Genomic DNA, 16363 nt, shown 5'->3' on the forward strand with positions numbered 1-16363 from the left:
ACATTGGCCATTTAACCTACCACTCTGTACATCTGTACGATGGGAGAGGAAACCAGAGCACCAGGAGGGAAACTACACAGTCACATGGAGAACAAGCAAACTTCACGCAGATAACACCCAAGGTCAGGAATGAACCTGGATCACTGGGACTGTAAGGCAGCAGCTCTACTAGCTGTGCCACAGGTTCCAAAATAACTACCAAGGAAAATTAGAAATGAGCATTTCCAACTTATCTAGCCTAGAATTCTGCTCATTTATAGTTTACAGGGAGGAATAATTGAAAGGAAGCTATTTTCTAAGTAGGGCTACTGAAAAATTATTTTAGACAATTTGATTGCAGAAATTCTATTTCTTTACAAATGGTGCAGACCATATTAGAAAATGCTATTAATAAGATTCATTCGCTTCATCACATGCTTTATAGTATGCCTTACAACCATAGTTTTCATTGTTCTTTAATACACCTATTTGTCTGAATCCAATGGGCACAAGATTTAGAAGCCATTACCAACTTTTTATAACCATCTTACAAGTACCACAATATTTGAATACAAAATGAGAAATCAAAAATGCGAACATTGTACAATGTACCACAGAGCTAATCTATTATGAACCAGACAGCCTCGTTTCATGAAGTAGCGTCAGCAAACAACTAGAAAATGTTCAAATAATGTTTATTTACTATACAATCTAATTGCTGACCTCTGCTACAAGAGTAGGTTTTCCTTATTCGCACTCTCTTAGCCTCTCAAAAACATTTAAAATGCTTAACTTTAATTTTTAAATAATCTGGATAAATATAGTCTCATTATGTAACCTCATAGCTCCCACTAAATTCCCGACAGCAGAGAGAAACATTGGACAAGCATTGGGGCAGAGCTCCTGCTTGATTTCCAGTGCAATTCATCCAAAAATCAACCTAAAAAATGTAAAAGAATTTCAAATGCAAAATAGCATACAAAACAATTCAGGTTTCCATGATCCTGGGAGCTAGAGCTGCCCTTGACTACGCCCATGGTAGCGGCACAGTAGCGCAGCGGTAGAGTTGCTGCTTTACAGCGAATGCAGTGCCGGAGACTCAGGTTCGATCCTGACTACGGGTGCTGCACTGTAAGGAGTTTGTACGTTCTCCCCGTGACCTGCGTGGGTTTTCTCCGAGATCTTCGGTTTCCTCCCACACTCCAAAGACGTACAGGTATGTAGGTTAATTGACTGGGTAAATGTAAAAATTGTCCCTAGCGTGTGTAGGATAGTGTTAATAGTGTTAGTGTGCGGGGATCGCTGGGCGGCGCGGACTTGGTGGGCCGAAATGGCCTGTTTCCGCGCTGTATATATATGATATGATATGATATGACTACATTAGAGATTGAATTAATCACCATTCTGTTGACTATATCCACTGAACCTTAAAGTTAAGTTGTTCCTAATAAGAGACAGCATGTGAGAAATTCTATTATGTTTCCCAATATTTTAATGTATTAACTAATAGACTTGATTACTACACGCACTTGAGTACTTGATAAATTCAATCTCAGCTGTCCAGGCATATGACTTACATGGCAATCGAGGCGATATGACACATACAGAGTCATCATGATAGATGTTGCCTGCATGGCTTTTTACTGTATATACATGATTTATGTCACATTCAAACAAAGTACTATAAAACTAATCTGGAGTAATCCAAACATATGGGGAACAACTTGCACATAATTAAATTCCTTGAATTTCAATTTTACACTATTACTGACAAAAGCCACAATTATCAGATATCAACTGTGCCTTTCATCAAATCTTTCCATTATACAAATCTTTAAATCATAGTATTATTTTAAAAATCATAGCTAACTTAATAAAATAGATTACTTATGCAACACGAATCATCCAAGGGTAGTGTTGAAAGTAAAACAACGCATTATACTCGTATGCATTTTTAAGAATCACTTCAAAACATTCAGAAGTTTTCTTCTACATCCAGTGTAACTGTGGATCAATAATTGTTAATTAATAGACCAGATTATCAACGATATATGGCAGCTTTAAAGCAGCTGAAAAAGAATCTGAAAAAGGACTGTGTGTTTTTATGCACAAATAGATGAAGGGATTAAATTTTCTCTTCAGAAGTTTGTATTTCTTAAGAGGTGCAATATTATAACCACGTTATTGCCAGAAGTGGGGATAAAATGATAATATAATCTTGATGTGCAGAGGACTGTAAAAATCATTCAGGCATAACCATGCAAATGCACTGGTTCGTACATTAGTCATATTTAAATAATTTCTCCTCATAAATTGGTTGCATTTTTGAATCATTTCACCTTTTTGTCAACCTTAAGTCATTTGAATGAAAACCAAGAGCAATCCTTACCTCCAATGCCGCTGTGGGTTTTTTTTTAAGCTCCTCACACTTTCGCAGTTTGCAAATTTGGTGGCCAGTTTTACGATTTCTACAGCTACTGCATTCCTCACAATTTAATCTTCTTCTGCAGGGTTCACACATGCCACATCTCTTTCTCTTCTTTTTTCCAGAATGAATGGCTGAAGCAAGGTCATTCTGCAAGGGATATTCTACCAGACCAGCCATCTGAAGTGCACTGTCTGCCATGAATATCCCAGCAGGAGTCATAATAAAAACACCTGGATTCAATGGAATGCCACTCATGAAGGGCAAATCAACAGGGCCACTTATTGCTTCAGCTGCTGATACGACCTCCATGTCAGAAATACCAGCTTCTCGTTCACTGGAGAGGAAAATATGCTCAGGTTCCACCTGCTTTTGAAGATCTGTAGAAGGAATGATGTGTACTTCACTCTGTGCCTCTGATGAATTTTCCAGTGATCGGTCAGATTTGTCTAGCATGTGAGAGACTCTTTTATGCTTTGAGGTAGAACTGTTTTGAAGAACTGTTGAATCTTTTCCATTTACTAAGATACTTCCATTCTGCAGTTGCCCGTTCATTGAGCTACTACTGCCAAATGTCGAAAAGCGTGTTGATGAACGAGGTTTCTTTAAAACTTTGTTTATTGGCTCATTTATTATACCACTCCTGCTCCGCTTTTCTAAATCAGCTGTAAGTTCATCGTCCTTGTGAACATCCTTTTCTGTGTTCGGAGTGATTTGTTGCTCAGTAAGTTGGCTGGCACTGGACATCATTAAAGATTCTGCAGTGTTCTTTTTCTTCGCAAACCAAAAATTGTGAAGTTTCTACGAACGAGCTTTCTTACCAATCTGAGCTGGAAAACTATTGCAATTCCCGACCAGCTCCAAAGGTATCTGGAAATGTCTGCGTACCTCCTGTTTGGCACCTTCTGCAGATACCCCAGGGATCACCAGGCTCTTTAAACAAAGGAAACAAGGAAATAGTTAACTTTGGCCTTACCTTTATTGGAAGTCTTAAAATCACTTTTATGGTGTGTCATGCCACTGCTGGTGTGAAACAAAAGCTCACAGAAAACAGTTTTCAAACATTTCACAATTGTGTAATCAAATGTAAAGAAAAGACTTGTAACACAACTGATATGTGGCATTTTAAACTTTCACAGTGAATTCTTGAGATGTTTATGCATTAAAATTTCTCAGATTGCCACAAGCATGACGTGACACTACTTTAGAAAAATCTAGAGTGGGATGAATTGAATTCTTAACTCCAATAATAAACATTTAAATTAATTTCTGTGAAAGCAATCAACCATTTATTTCATACAGTTTTCTCAGAGTAACTATTGTGGCACCTCAAAATAAAATATATACTTCTTCATCCTGAATAATTATTAATATTTGTCTTCAGCTACTTGTGAATGGCATAATGATTCAGCTCTTAGATCACCTGTACTAAGAGTCATATAGGTCAAAATGTCAAAAGTCAAAATGCATGGATTTTGATATCATCATAAGTCACTTAAAATCTAAAATAGTCTTCTATTGCATATACTAAATGCACAACATTGTAAAGTATATGCTTTGAACAGTTTCTCAAATTCTGAGCCAGATTTCAGAACCAAAGCTCAATTCAAAAAGCTCACTTTGCACACTGAACACTACAATTCTCACCCCAGTATTTTACCTGAAAGATCTTTAGTCCTTAACAGAAATTGATCTTGAGAGAAGAAAAGTCAGTGATCTTGAAAAAAGCCAGTTATATTGGATTAGGTTATAATCTTACCCATTCCCTCTTTCTCAATTTTGACTGTGGTAATGTGGATATTACCGGGAACTGGGTTATTCTCCGAAGACCACATGGTCTTAAAGGAAAGGTACACACATTCCTAGAAATGTCATTTTCAACATTCATGGCTTAGTAGTTGAAGATCACGAAGCAGGTCATCTGACTGCCTGGATACAGCCTAGCAACCACAGTAAAAACTGGAGGAACACACACTTTGGACAAAGATTGCTAACGTGAATGTATAATTTTTCATTTATGATACTCCTCCTCCTCCTCTCCCCCCCCCTCCTCCACATCAACTCATTCTAACTGAAAAGTAAATGCCATTGCACTTTGTAAATTAAAAAGTTCCCAAATTTAAAACAGAAAATTAAAATAAACTCTGGGAGAAAAACTGGAGAGTTGGCACAACACATTCAGCAACAGTAACGCTCACTGCCTGCTCAGTATTTCCAGATTTCTTTAATTTCAGGTTTCCAGTATCTGCTGCTTTTTAGCTTTTGATGGGTGATAGCAGACTGACAGCTCTCATGCACCAATTAACGTCAATGGAAAACATAATTGGGCAAGGCGTGCATAGGTCTTCTGATCAAATGTTACCTATTTTGTGGCCACGCTAACTTCAATTGTCCCCCCATTATTTTTTAAACAGTTGACTTTCCAAGCAATGAGAGAATATAATAACCTAAAAACAGGAGTAGGAGTGAGCCAGTGAAGAAGGATCTTGACCTGAAACATCACCCATTCCTTCTCTCCAGAGATGTTGCCTGTCCCGCTGAATTACTCCAGCCTTTTTTGTCTACCTTTGATTTAAACCAACATCTGCAGTTATTTCTTACATGTAGGAGTGAGTCATGCTGTTTCATGAACCTATTCCACATTCCATAAGATCACGGCAAATATTTGGTTTCAACCTCCCTTTTCTGCTCAATGCCACTGACCTCAATTCCAATGCGGTCCAAAAAGGCTCTTACCTCAGCCTTGAGAATATAGTTGTGTAGGAAAATAACTGCAGATGCTGGTACAAATCGAAGGTATCACAAAATGCTGGAGTAACTCAGCGGGTCAGGATATAGCTCGAGGATATAGTTAATGACTCAGCATCTACTTCTCTCAGTACAGACTCTCAAAGTAGGGAATTCCTGCTCATCTCATTTATAAGGGATTCATCCCTTATCCTAAGCCCACGATGTCTAGAGTTCCCCCACTTGTCCGACTTAATCAACAAACCTCTATTTTGAAAAGAAAATTAAAGAACCGCAGATGCTAGAAATCCGAAATAAAAATAACTAGAAATGCTGGTAATGCTCAGTAGATCAGACGGCATCTGTGGAAAAGAAAAAGGCATTAACACTTGATCAAAAATAGGAAGGAGCAAAAATAAGTTACCATTCAAGGTTTATTTTTAATATCAACATCAAATGATTCAAGTACCAAAATAAGGATCATAATCCCTTGAACAACGTCTCAAGAAATATAGTTAATATAGTCAAGAAATATAGTCAAGAGTTAGATAGAGCTCTAGGGACTAGTGGAATCAAGGGATATGGGGAGAAGGTAGGCACGGGTTATTGATTGGGGACGATCGGCCATGATCACAATGAATGGCGGTGCTGGCTCGAAAAAATCATTCTTGCACACTCATCCAATGTCGAGTCACAGTATGAAACCAAATGCACTACCGAGCTCTCCCCTCCCCTTACATTCATTCCTTCCCTCAGCTACACAATCGTCAATCTGCTAATTTGACAATTCACAACTCTCTAATCCTTTTGTCTCCCACCCTGTGTGCGTTCATTTCCAGCCCTTGTCCAACCATCTGTCCATCAAAATCACCCTTCGCTTGTATTCACCTATTACAGCTTTCTTTCTCACCCCTGCAATCAGTCTGAAGAAGGGCCCTGAGCTAAAACGTCACCTATCCATGTTCTTCAGGGATGCTACTTGACCCTCTGAGTTACTTCAGCATTTTGTGTCTTTCCCCTCGGTAAACCAGCATCCGCAGGTCCTTATTTCTGCAGTACGCTAAATTGGAAGAAGTGTAAAAAGAATTGCTGCTTCAGGTGGAAAGTATTTGAGTTGCTGGATGGTGGAGAAGGAACAGCATCACATGGGGGAATGGGGGAGGGGGAGTGGGGTAGGGGGGGGGATGGAGTGGGTGAATATGGGGGAGGAGAGTGGGTAAGGGGGATTGAGTGGGGGGGGGATGAGGATGCTAGACCAATACAGGAGAGGCTTTGGGTCCATGGCTCGCTCTGACTGCAGCGCTGGCACCTCAGGGCCGAGGTGAGTGGCACCCTCTCCCCATCCCTGTCCCCCACTCGGCCGTCCATGGCCCCGGGAGACTCTCGCCCATTTTTGGAAAAGACCTCGGATCCATCTCGGCCTCTTTATTTTACATAAGATCTTTATTTTGTTGAGATTCATTTTATTTTTTTAAAATAAGCTATTTATTTTTGATTTTCACAACGGAAACCCTAGGCGGAATGGGCCCAACTATTCTAGTAGATAATAAAAATGAAGGACAATTCTGAAACATTGGTGAGGCAAATGCTCTCATCGCCATAGACTTGACAGAGGCTGCAACAGTGGAAGAATGGAATCCTTAAAGAAAGTAGGGGAGGGGGTTGGGTGATGATGTAATCAGGATAGTTGTGAAAGCCTGGGGCTTGTAATAAATATTTGCTTGCTAAGCTACCCACTAAGGTGTCATAAAAAGGCTAGCGTCAGGTTTAGACCAGGTGAAAGAGCAAGCAGGGTGGAAACTGGGAGCAAAACTATTTCACTGCATGGCTGAGATAAGGCTGACCTGATCTCAGAATAAAAACTCAGGTCTGTGATTATTTTTATCAACATTTCCTCACCATTAATTGCAGCAAGGTTAAATTCTACAATGAAGCAGTAAGAAGCAGCAATATTGCGTTCAGTCCTCATGATGTGTTGTCCTCTACATTCGATGAGCGCTTTGAAAGAACGCCTCCATTAAGTCAAGGAGGATGATGCCAAACATTTAGTTGCTTGTCTCTTTAATTTTGCAGCCCAATCTCACTCTGACCTTTTGGTCTTTAGTCTCTTAAGCTCTTCCAAAGAAGTGCACGGTACAGCTAATTCTGATGAAGGGTTAACATAACTTGTAATGTTAACTTACTTTTTACTCTCTCCACCCTGACTCAGCCAGCACTGTTACCACTGTTTCCCTTGACTTTCACCAGACCACACTGTTTCTTTCCAACCCCCCCACCCCTGCCCCCGCCCCCCCAACCGCCGCTTTGCAACTTAAAGCACGGTTTACAATGTTCATTGACCTGAAATACAAGCTCCATCTCCCACTCCACGTGTCCTGCCTTACCTGCTGTATAAATTGTGTTTTATTAAACATGAGCATGGATAAAACTTCTAAAGGATATATCTATACTTCCCTGTGTCTACTGCATAATCATAGCCCGACTTTGAGACAACGTGTGATGTGTAGGAAAGAACTGCAGATGCTGGTTTAAATTGAAGGTAGACACAAAATGCTGGAGTAACTCAGCGGGACGGGCAGCATCTCTGGAGAGAAGGAATGGGTGACGTTTCGGGTCGAGACCCTTCTTCAGACTGGTGAATGATATTGAGAAGATCTGAAAGAGTGATATTGAGAAGTTCCCCACTGATCACAATTTATTATATTAACGACATGTAGGATTGTTGAAAACCTTGCCACAATTAATTGTGAGGAGATGTTAATAAAAATTATCACAGGCCAGAGTCGGCTTTATCTCATCCGTGCAGTGAAATAGTTTCATCAAAGTCTCTTCTTAGAATCCCATCTGTCCTATAGAAAATCCTCCTTGAAATTACTTAACTCTTCATCATTCAAATCCTTTCTTTGAGAATTTAGAGATCTACGATATTTAAGTAACATTAATTGAATAAAAACTCAGGTGTACTTTCTTTCCCACATGAACATATTTCTGTGAAAATTGCCTTGGAGTTGCAGATGTTTCTGACAGCTATCTTAGATTTTATTTTCAAATTGCTAAATCAGGGTTAAAAGACTAAGATTAAAAGAGTTGCAGAGGAATATTTATAAAATCAGGCATCTTCCAGTCAAACTACAGGATTGCCATGCCTATAGTACTGCAATCGTTAAGCAGTTGATGGTCAAAAGGTTTTAACATAGTTAACAAACTAATCATGTGCAAAATGATGCTTCATGTACTTTAGTCGGTTCATATACAATGTGATAGACCCAGAATAAAGCCAATAATAAATATATGTTCACAGTCTGTTTTTTGAGAACTATGCCTAATTTTCAATCCATCTTACCTGGAAAAACAGTTGTGTCAAGCAAGCTAAATCGCATTACTTGGCTAGAACTTGGAATACTTTGAAAAGTTTTCTCCTTCACAGATTTTAACAAATGCATCTTGCCTATTGAGATGCACTCTAATAAGAATGGTTTTCTAACTAATTTGTATTTTGATTTAACTTTTGTGTTCCTGAATTTGCCACTTCACATCACGGTTGGTTTAATATTTTCTTAATTATTAATATAAAGACTGCTCTAATATCTGTAGGAAGGAACTGCAGATGCTGATTTGAACCAAAGATGGACACAAAAAGCTGGACTAACTCAGGAGAAGGGTCTTGAACGGAAACATCACACATTTCTTCTCTCCAGGGATGCTGCCTGTCCTGCTGAGTTACTCCAGCTTTTTGTGTCTATCTTCCACTCTAATATTTTCCACAATGAACAAAAAAATCAGCATGAACATTCTAGAGCTTTGTGTAGGAAGGAACAGGAGATGCTGGTTTACTCCAAAGATAGACACAAAATCCTGGAGTAACTCAGCAGAACAGGCAATATCTCTGGAGAGAAGGAATGGATGACGTTTCGGGTTAAGACCCTTCTTCCGGTCTTGACCCAAAATGTCACCTATCCCTTCTAACCAGAGATGCTGTCTGTCCTGCTGAGTTACTCCACAATGTGTCTATATACTAGAAGTTTGATAATTCCACCGTAACATATTCATATCATGCTGTTCTATATATTTTTTAAAGAATCATAATTTTATTGTGCAGGCATGGTTCAATACCGATTTAAAAGATTGTTTCTTTTCTAGATGCTTAACGGAAATGCCTCAGTTGTATCATTTGGCAGCTGAGTAAAAAATTGGCACAAAAACTTTGGATCTGAGCCTGCATAATCATATATTCTTCTATGATAAAGAGAAGATCAAGCAAAAGTTCAACTCCTGATTTCATGCAATTTGTCGGAAGTATTGGTTGAAGACAGGTCTGGGTGGCCACATATATGCTGCAAAAGTCTACATTCCAGAAACATACATAAGAAATTGTACAAAACCAATCGATCCACTTTCAGCTTGGGTGCCGGGTTTTTTCTACATTTTAACAAATTCAAATGATTGAAAAAAAATAAACTAAAGGAATATCAGCGAAAATCCTACAATTGGCAAACTTTGAATATTTTAAATGCGGAATATCTGTAAGTAAAATAGCTCCGCAAAAGCTTAGAGTTATTATCAAGGTGGTAAAAACTGAATTCATGCAAATTCAGTGGCATTCGAAAAATGATGCTGGAATCATAATAAACACCAGCTTTGTAAATTAGCCTGCATCTCTTAATGAGATATGAATTATAGGTTAAGCAGGTGCCAGCAATCATTTTATCACTAAACTCTCATCGTCAAGATGTGGTAGAGTTTAGCAACATGCTCTCTCACTGCTCCCCCTCTGTGATTTTATCACTAAATGTGGGCTGAGAATTGTTGAATCATTGGGCAACACCGTAAACTCCACGCTTTTCTGGTGTTGTACTGGAGGCCTTCATAGAAACGGTGGAACAGAGGAGAAACAAACAGAATGGATTGAGAGTTTAGTTTATTATGTATTGTGTTTACCAAGGTACAGTGAAAGCTTTTGTTGCGTGCTAGAAAAGAGAACAGAATATTACACTAATGAAGAAAGGGTTGAAAGAGATTCAATTGGAGCATAAACTCCAGAATGGACAGGTTGGGTTGAATGGTCCGTTTCTGCACTGTGTTTCATACATATGACCATAGAATCCTATGAATGAAGTCTCATATTTCACAATCATGGCAGCCACATCATCTGGATATATTGTGTGACACTCAACAATACTAGATTAGCTGGAGACATTAGCTAACTAGAGGTGAATAAGCTTGTCTGCAATTCCTTACTATCATGGAAGAGATGGTGCCAGCTATCACTGGAATGGCTCCTACTGACTCCTAATCATGACATCCTCTTGCCAAATCCTCCTCCTTCTCTGCTACCTGAATGTCTAATCATGTTTGTAATTTGTAAACTGGTTGGTGCAGGCGTGCCTCCCTCAACTTCCCCACTCCCCCATGTTCCTTTCCTTTCAGATGCCCAACATCGCCACTTGGCCAGGGACATGAGGAAAAGGTCACTGATGACCAAGATGAACCATCGTCTGCTTCCAGCACAAATGCTGACATGTATAATTTTGAGACCAGCAGAGGCAAATCTGCACATGGTGAGTCATTGGACATGATAGCTCATAGTCAATATAGGGTTCAAGAACAGCACGGGTGCCAGAACACTGGAGTTTAGAGATACAGCATGGAAGCAGGTCCTTTGACCCTCTGAGCCCATGCTAACCCTCGATCACCCTTTTACATTGGTTCCATGTTATCCCACTTTCATATCCACTCCCTATACACCAGTGGCAATTTACACAGGTTAATCAACCTAAAAACACAGACGAATGAGGGAGGAAACCCACCCAGTCACAGTGAGAACGTGCAAACTCCACATAGACAACACCCAAGGTCAGGATTGAACCCGGGACTCTGGCGCTGTGAGGAAATAGCTCTACAGCTCTGCCATTGTGGAGGGTGAAGTTACACATAGTTACAGTGGATTCAGTTGATGGGTTTAATAAGGCAGCCTGTGGAAGGAGGCCAACAGGGAATGTACAATGGAATGCTTGGTACTCTGGCAAAACTGCCACAACATCCGTCTTCAATGTCAGGAAGCTGGAAGGGGCTGGATACCAAGCTGACCCAGGGTTCAGAGTGAGCTTACAGCTTTCTCATTAAACTGCGTGGAAGAGCTGGCCAACTCCATTTGCAATCTCATGAGCCCAACCAGGAAGTAGTGCCTCACGGCTGACATTACAACTTTTATTTCAGTCTTCACCTAACGTCTGAGTGGTGCAGAGAGGGCTGCCAAGTAAGATCATGCTACTGCCATCAAAGCTGTGGTGTAAAGGGATTGTAGGGTCTCCAGGCAGTCTAGTGATCTGTATTGTAATAGATTATAGGACTGAAGAGGCACTGCCCAAGGTAGCGGCACTGGCTCCCTGAGCAACTATTTTGTCTTAGAAAGACATCATTCATGCTTACATCCTTTGCTGCTCACCCACTGCCTATGCCGCTATTTGTTAGGCCAGATTCCAAGAAGAGGCAATGCAAAGCCGGGCCTTTAAGGTCCAGAGTTGCTCACTGTATTCTTCCATTGCCCTTGCATTCCCCTCCACTGAAGTCTATACATTGTACAGTAGCCCCTGGTATGACATGGCAGAAAAGCAAAAGAACAGACAAAGCTTCTGAGGGTTGGTAAGTTGACATTTCTAAATTTGGTTTGCCAAATTCATTGAGTGGAGAACTTTTTAGTTTTCCACTGCAACCAAGCAATGTTCATGTTCACAAGTGATAGGAGCAGAATGAGGCCATTTGGCCCACAAAGTCTACTCTGCCATTCAATCGTGGCTGATCTATCTTTTTCTCTCAATTCCATTCTCTTGCCTTCTCCCCATAACCCTCGACACCCATACAAATCAAGAATCTATCAATCTAGCAAATTGTTTGAGCAAAAAGCACCGAGTTAAACATTATAACAAAATAATTACTTTTGTCAACACTTTAAAATAAAAACAGGGCATATTTTAACAATATGTAATCAAATTTAAATTCAAATTGAATGTGAACATCAAGGGGTACAAATGAAGTTTCTGCAACAAATGGATAATGGTTCAACTAAGGTCAAGGTTTAAAAAAAAGCCAACTTCCACAGCTTCTTTTGGCACTGTGCAGGGTTTCTTGCTGAAACGGTTGCAGAAGGCAGGAGGTATCACAAGCTGAAGACATTTGGGGAAAGATATGCATATTCTATCATTTATAAACTGAACATATCTTCCATTAAATATGTTGTTTCCTTTCATTCATGTACTCTTAGTCACAGACTTATCAAAAATACTTCACAATACTGGTTTAACCACAATATAATCTCTAATACAAGTCTGCCTACACAGCTTTTTTGATTTCTTACTTCCCTAAAAATACTGATCTTAAGAAGGGCATAAAAGTCATCTCCTGTCATACAAGGCTTCAGGTAGTTAGGAACGTGTAAAACCTTATTCAGATTTAACAATAAAAGGTGGAGAAACAGAAGCCGTGAATCTTGCAAAAGCATAAGAGGTAGGAACCTCTCTTTTATTTCTAATGCATTATTTAGCTGCATGCAGGACAAACCAGGTAGTGGAGGTCAATGCAAGATGAATAACAGCTACTGGAAAAGATGTCTGTGTGGCCACAGCAACCCTAACAGTATACAAAGGCAGATACCCTGCAAAATCAAAACATAAATAAGGGATCACTGCAAAGTGCAGATTTACAGTTTAATTACTTATATACAGAATGCATTAACATAGTTGCATTATATATATATATATATACACACACATACACACACACACAACATGCATATGTACATACATATATTAATCATTCATCTCCTGATATTACAATACATTTTCAGCTGATTCCAATTTAACTTTTGCTCCTAAAATTTGATTTGGAGCACAGTAGCCCACCAAATGTCTCACTTCAGTTGGCCATTATTTGAGCATAGCTCTCTAAATCTTAAACTCCCACATTTCCAAAGCACATTCCATGGATCGCACTCCCACAGTCATTTAACACGCACTGGACTACAGCAGCTACAGTACAATGCAGCTCTCCACAGCTTATTCAGCATCCAAAGATTACTCATGGATGCAGACATTTAAAAAAAAAAAAGTTTGAAAGAGCTTTTCATCATTATGTCCAACATAATAAACCTAATATTAAAAAGGCAAGGCATGATTTCTCTTGCCTGTACTAAAAGTGTGCTCATTTGAGTACAATGGGAAACATTCACACTTTGTAGCCAGAAGTTATAGCCAGGAGATTGAACTCTCTTGAGCAACCCAACCTAATTTTCCTTTTTGTTGCAAACAATGGAAAGGAAAAATAGATGGGATGTTCAAGAGACAGCTAACCTTTGAGATATATTTTCCCTCAATGTTACATACCTTTTACACTCCTGTACATTAGATGATAGCCAATGCGAGGCAGAACTATTTGAAGGTGTGGAAATTTGAGGTGTAATCACTTTTCACAGATAACAAAATTCATGAAATGCTATCTTCAATTTGTTCTCCTCTTAAGGCAGTTACTCATTTTGAGCTCAGATCACATGAAATTCAGCTGCCCTCCAAAACCTCATTCAAATATGCCTCCTTCATTTGTCACCTAAATACTGACAGGTCACCCAGCTGATAGGAAGTGGGAGGGGAGTGACCAAAAGGGTAAAATTCACATCCAATATTAGCAGTGGTCCAGCAGAATCATGAACCGCGAATCTTGCAATAAGCAGGAAAAGTAACAGCTTTCCTTTCATTCCCTCTGCTACACACACACTACTAATCAGTAGTGGAGGTCAATGCAAGATGAATCACACCACTGGGAGAAATGCCTGTGCAGTCACAGCAACCGAGCAATATTCAAGGACAGAAATCCTGCAAAAATCACTCACCTGGCATCCACACACATGCCCTTTGCAAAAGATGTTAAAGTTTTATTATTAGGAATGCAAATGCTATCTTTTTGTTTCCAAAAAACGAAGGCTAGTGATATTACCCTTGTTATTACTGCAGTTAGTAACAGCCAAGTAAGCACAAAGCAGCCCTTCAATGGGTTCCATCATAATCAACCGATAATCAAACCAACCACCTCTCATTCATTGCAGGTTTCCAAAATGCTGTACTTTTCAAAAAGTTTATTTATGAGATCTAACACTGTGGACCATCAGTGATAAATTTTCGGCATGCTTTGTCACAAATATAATATACCTTGATGTGATTAAAATAATCAGTTAAATCTGATGCCCTGATTAATTATCAAGTAACCTATTTAATCATATTACAGACCAAAGTATGCATTTATATCATGGTGACACTGGATATCAGTTTTGGACAATATTATTTTGTGGAATATTTCTGTATCCTTTGCCATGTAAAAATAATGGGGAAAAATAAATGAATTAATGCACACCTGTATTTTCTACTCCGTTACCTGGCAGCTATCAGTATTTTGCCAATCGCTTCCCGAACGACTGTTCTGAGACATAGGTGATGTCATTCGGGGACTTTAAAAGCCACAGACAGAATCCTCCCCCTTCCTACCCATGGAATACAATCAAGAACTCTGTGGTACAGCACAAATACCCACAATATCTCTATACTCTACTTCCACTTATTCCATAAATGTTGTTTTGGTCTTTCATACTGCTTAACTTCCCATAATCACCACGACTGTAATTTCGGGAATACCTTGAATCACACCAAATGATTGTGCATTAAAAGGTGCATTAACGTTTTCTACAGTCACTAAACAAAACGCTGCTTTGATCCAACGCGCTAGTCCCATTTAGTAAACTGTCCGTTAATGTAAGGATTCTGTGGCATTGAACCATAACTGCAAGTCCAACAATTAAGAAATACTAGTTTTATGGGGAAGGGTGGGGGGGGGGGGGGGGGGGTTCCCCTGGTGAACATGGCTTAGAAAATAAAACACAGATACATAATGTGATAGATAACAACCATAACTTCTTGATTAATGCACGCGGTTCGTTTGCATGGAAACCCTGGAACTCGCAAACACAGCTCCCCATAAACTGTTAGGGGTAAAATTGATTTTTTTTAAAGGAAGTGCAAAAGAAGCAAATGCACGCGTTTTGCTTAAAATTTGTAAACATGCTTTGGCCAATTTACGAACTGCACGAGTTACACGGTTGGCAGCATGGACTTATTTCCGTGATACAAATTCACAGCAAATACTTTTGTGTGTTTTTCTTTTTTTTTTTAAATTTGCACCAATGAGCTGAAGCCCGTATGTTAACAGCGACCAACATTGGCAATAATTCACTATCGGCACAAAACCAACTACTTTCCATCCCCATCGGCCATCCAAAAAATTGCAATATTTTGTCTTTGCCTCGTCCCCACTACACACAGCACGCTAAAGATTTCGGTATAACATCTGCATATTTGCAAACACAGGCCCTTTTTTTCCTTTCCCCCCCGCACCTACCAAAGGCAGATCCAACGGAGGGAGGGATGTGCCTGTCCAGCCAGTATCTGAGAGCTGCAGCACTGAGGATCAAACAAACCCAGAGACACAGATCACAATCACACTTCAAAGCGGCCACGACAATCCCGTGCGAAACTGTGCCGCGCGGCAACTGTGTTGCAAAAACTCACTGAATAACACAAAGTGAGAGGGCTACAACCTTCCGATTCCTGCAAGCCTTCCTCTACATCCCAGATCGCTCTGGAAGTACATGCAAACACATTTCATAGATTTTTGGAGCGCGCTACAAAAACCGAACTGGATCTGACTAGGTGAAACGATGGCTCAACCTTTTTCAACTGAGAAAAAAAAAGACATATAACCCCGTGCATCTCCTAACTGCATTTTGCACCGTTCGTTCCGGGTTCGCATTTAAACGCGACACTCCAATTTGTAGCAATGTGGAGATGTACAGAAACGACTGCGAGAAGTTTCACAATAAAAGACCAGATTTTGTTTTAATACACACACAGCCCCATAGGGGTGTCTCGGCGGAGAAGCAGCCTGCATTTCTCCAGAAGCGCTTGCAGTATTTGGAACACGTTAAAACGTGCGAGTTCACGCTCTGGGTAAAAAAAAAAAAAGCATTGGGACACTATATCAGATCCCCCCCTTTCAGACTACAGTCCATCTTTTCGGTGTGCTTCTTGGTCTGGCAGACTGCCAAGTGAAGTGTGTGGAAACGACACCGCCAGGGCGGCAGAGATTTTCCTTAATTTCATTTTTTCCCCCATCCTGGCTAGCCGGAGACAGGCT

The 16363-nt window shown here is 39.9% G+C and overlaps 1 pseudogene; it reads right to left on the reverse strand.

Moving 5' to 3' along the window:
• Positions 1–2368: 2368 nt before the first annotated feature.
• On the reverse strand, positions 2369–15980 carry LOC144591273 (CXXC-type zinc finger protein 5 pseudogene; annotated as a pseudogene).
• Positions 15981–16363: the final 383 nt, after the last annotated feature.

Source organism: Rhinoraja longicauda, unplaced genomic scaffold (assembly GCF_053455715.1).
Source record: "Rhinoraja longicauda isolate Sanriku21f unplaced genomic scaffold, sRhiLon1.1 Scf000784, whole genome shotgun sequence".
Classification (NCBI taxonomy): domain Eukaryota; kingdom Metazoa; phylum Chordata; class Chondrichthyes; order Rajiformes; family Arhynchobatidae; genus Rhinoraja; species Rhinoraja longicauda.